A 4,269-nucleotide genomic window follows, 5' to 3' on the forward strand; every position below is an offset into this window, starting at 1 on the left:
TGCATGCGGCTAGGCTTTAGGGAATTAGGGTTTCGATTTTAATCAAGCAATAAGATTCAATTTAAGTTATTAGGGAATGGATCTATTGCCTTAGGGTTTGGTTCTTAGGTTTTAGTTTTACCTAAACCTCAAGTCGGGTTGAATGAACCACCGAATAGAGAAGAACACGAGCTGATCATTGCTGTCGGGTCGCAAACGGGTTGCTTTCTGTCGCGAACATATTGAAGCTGAGACAAGTCGCGAACGGGAGCAAGTACCACCGAATAGAGAAGAATACAAGCTGCTCATTGCTGTCGGGTCACGAACGGGTTGCTGTCTGTCGCGAACGGATTGAAGCTGAGACGAGTTGCGAACGGGAGCAAGCAGCTATCGGGTCGTGAACGTGCTCGCATCGAACGATATCGGGTCGCGTCGAGCAGGCTGAGATCGTGTCTCGCAAACGGGCTGAAGTCGCGAGCTGAGGAACGGACTGAGGTCGCGTGCTGAGATCGGGAATGCCTTGAGCATGGGTTTTAGGTTCTCGATCAGATTAGGGTTCGTCGTCGGGTTTAGGGTTTATCGCCGGGATGAGATTAGGGTTTTAGGGTTTGGACTTTAGCTTAGGGTTTAGAGCGTAAACGTGCTGATAACGTGTTGTAAAACTAGAGAATAGAGTTTGTATGTTTTATTATTCTTAAACATAAAGAGCCCTTTATATATAGGGAATTACACCGTCATAGAATGATGGAAATAGTACAAATCATAAACCAATAAGGAAAAGGAAATTAGGGTCTCTCTCTAGGGCGCCGGCTCTTTCTCTCTAGTATGGGCTGGTTATGGACATCCATTTATAACAAATACTTTTTTTTGTCTGAATTTTTAAAAGCGCAATACTTGCATATATTTTCTTTTGTTTCCGAATTTTCTACGGTGAAAAAATAATGTAGATACGTCCGGTATGGCGGTATGTAATTAATTCGAAATCAGATTCCTCTGATCTATACGATACATTGTCAAATTCTCGTCAAGCTTCACAGAGCACCACCAAAGGAAATCACTGTCCAACTCACATGAAAGATATTGCCAATCTGGCAAGAGGGAATGATTACAACTTTTGCTTCCAAAAAATTAAAAGAACTTGGAAGGTTGTTGCAGACAAGTTAGCAAAAGAGGGTAGGATTACAAAGTCAGGTTATGTTGTAAGCTGGAAAAACAATATGTAACATCTTCTATTGTATAATAGAAAGTTTGACGACAAAAAAAAATGGTTTCCCGGGAAAAGAAACAAACAAGTATATATACTCTCTATTTAATAAATTAAATAATACTTCATCCATTTCAAAATAATGTATATTCTAGAGTTTTCACATTTATTGAGAAAATAAGTAAAATTTTGATAATAAATGTATTATTTAATGTGTTTAGCTATTTCCTATGATTTTTAACCAATCAACGTTTAATAAATATTATTAACTAGGTGTGGGCCCGCATTTCTGCGGGCTATTATATGTTCTTAATAATTTTCTATTAATGTTAATTTGTATATTTATACTAATTTATTTAATTAGATATAAATATTAAATTCTTTTCCGTATGTTTTTGGGGGTTTTAACCAAATCTTAATTGCTTATTATATGGACTTATTTTTCTTTTTTATACACGATTCTTCTATATGGAAGTTGAATGATTTGCTTGATTGAATCCAAATTTAACATTTTTAAAATATTGAAGAGCGATTACATTTGTCTAATTTTAACATTTTTGGCTTAAGTACCATAGTTTTAGAGTTTTTTTTGCTTATTTAGTGTCCTAATAAAGGTAGATGCGAAATATTTAAAAAATTTCTAGAGTTTATTTGGGCGGTTCAAGTGAAATCATACTCATCTCATGTTATTAAAAATACGAAGAAATACATATTTTTGGACACATCTAACTATGTAGAGAATTCAGATAAAAATTCAATAATACATATCACCAGTGATTTTTAAGATTGATTTAAAGAAATATGATACTTGATTTGCATATCCAAACCACAATGTGCATGTTAAACATGTATCATTACATATTAAATATTCAAATCATTATGTTATAAAAATTAAATGATATAAAATTAAATTAAACGCCTCATAAAATCTACATTGTGTCACGAATAGTTAATTTTAATTTAATTGAAGATCTTCTAAAGGTCAGACATTCAAAACTTCACCAATAATGTCTAAAACTCAAAACATTAGAACGAAGAATTGATGAACATACATAACATAAACATGACACAACAATAAAAAAAAAAATGATATAGAAAACTCACGGACTAAAACTTTCTTTTCATATTGACGTTCTAATATTTTTTTTAATTCTTTGAAATAACTATTTGCCAACTTTTTTGGGAGATCATCATAAGAAGGGATTTTGATTGTTCTATAGAGTTTTATCTTAAAAGGTAAAGGATTCATTCTATATTATGGGGTATAGTCACCGATAGTAAAACTACTTATTAAAAAAATCCCTTTGATCAAAATTCCTTCAAGAAAAATTACCTAAAATTATGGAGAATATCATCGGTCAATATCTGAATTTATAGTCACAAAATAAAACGAAATCATCTATCATGATGTTTCTTCAAATTATATAATTTATATACATGATTAGAACCACTGTTTTGAGAATGTTAACGTGATCTTTTATGTTTCAAAATATTCATCTTTTTCTTCTTTGCAAGTTTGCCATTAGTATGTTTCTTATTACGATTTGTAATCGAGCATTAAGCTTGTATCGCTGGAGTATAAGCGTAAAAAGTTTTTATAGTAATAACTAAAAATATTAAATTACATGCACCAGTTAAAACCTGAGATTTTTTTCTTTCTAACTACTCACCTATAAACTAAAAGTAATAAATTACATACACCTATAAAAGGCTGGGACTTGTTCTATTGTAACTATTAAAAATGTTAACTTTTTTGGGACTGATGAGCTAATGTTAACAAAATACAAAACAATATATAACTAACAAAACCATGAACAATATAACTCTTTTTAACATATAAAAGCGGATAATTGTTTGTAAAATAATAAATAAGTTAATATCAAATATTTATGTAGATCATACATCGTAGTTATCATAAATGTTTTTCTTTTGTAAAATATTATCTATTTCATTATTAAAAGAAAATTAGTTACATTTAAAGTTTTGATAGAATTTTTTTAATCTCTGTTAATTAATATATTAAGATAATCACTAAAAATTTTCATTAAAACTAAGGGGGGTGTATTGAACTAATTAATGATTTTAGAATGGTTTGAGTTTTTTTTAAAATCTTATGTTATTCAACTAGTGATTTCTAAATACATGTTCAAATCTTCTGTTATTGAATATAGAATTTGTGTATAGTTATTAAAAATCACTTGAAATCTTCTGTTATTCAAACAGTAATTTGTAAAACCTAAATCAAATCTACTGTTATTCAAAAGAAATCTTTTTTTCAAGAGTTTGTTAAAAAAAAGAATTTCAGAAGACTTTACACATGTTTTTTACTTAAAAATCGGTATAGCCAAATCTCACCTCTACATATGTTATTTGATGAGATTTTTGAAAAGAAAAGAACTTGTACGTTTAGAAAACTGCAAAAATATTCCATATTTTTTATGATTAAATCTAATTCAATTTTTCTTCTTTTCTCTGATATCAATTGTTCGTATGTCTCAGTTTCACTGTTTCTAACGTTCTGTTAGCATGTGCTGCTGATTTTGATTGATTAAGTATGCTTTGAGTTGTATATGATATGACATAAGCTTGTTCATATTAGCATTTGACCAAAACAATGATCTGAGAAATTGGTGACTGTGAACGATATCAATACATTTTTGTGTGATAAAGTATGGTTTGAGATGTAAAAGATACGAACGCAAGCTTGTTCGTATGTATGTTTGTGCATTTTATATAATATAACTTATGCTTGTTTTCTTGGTTAGCATAATCTGTATATTCTTATTGGAAATTGTGGAGAAATCAATTTTAAGACCTTTTGTGTGGAATCTGGAATTCGTGGATTTAAAGCTTATGTAAAACTGAGAGTTTCTAAAACTCCAAAACACTCTGAAATCTAAAAACGCCCAAACACTGATGTTTTTAAAAATCCAAACAAGAGCACTGAACTATCTCCTAAATTCACTCTAAATCCCAATAATTGTAAAATCCACCAAAGCATTCTACAATCATTAGTTCAATACACCCCCTAATAGTTCTATAATTTATTTATTAAAATTAATGACACATCCTAAAATTAAGAAAAA

Source organism: Brassica oleracea, chromosome C6, assembly GCF_000695525.1.
Source record: "Brassica oleracea var. oleracea cultivar TO1000 chromosome C6, BOL, whole genome shotgun sequence".
Lineage (NCBI taxonomy): Eukaryota > Viridiplantae > Streptophyta > Magnoliopsida > Brassicales > Brassicaceae > Brassica > Brassica oleracea.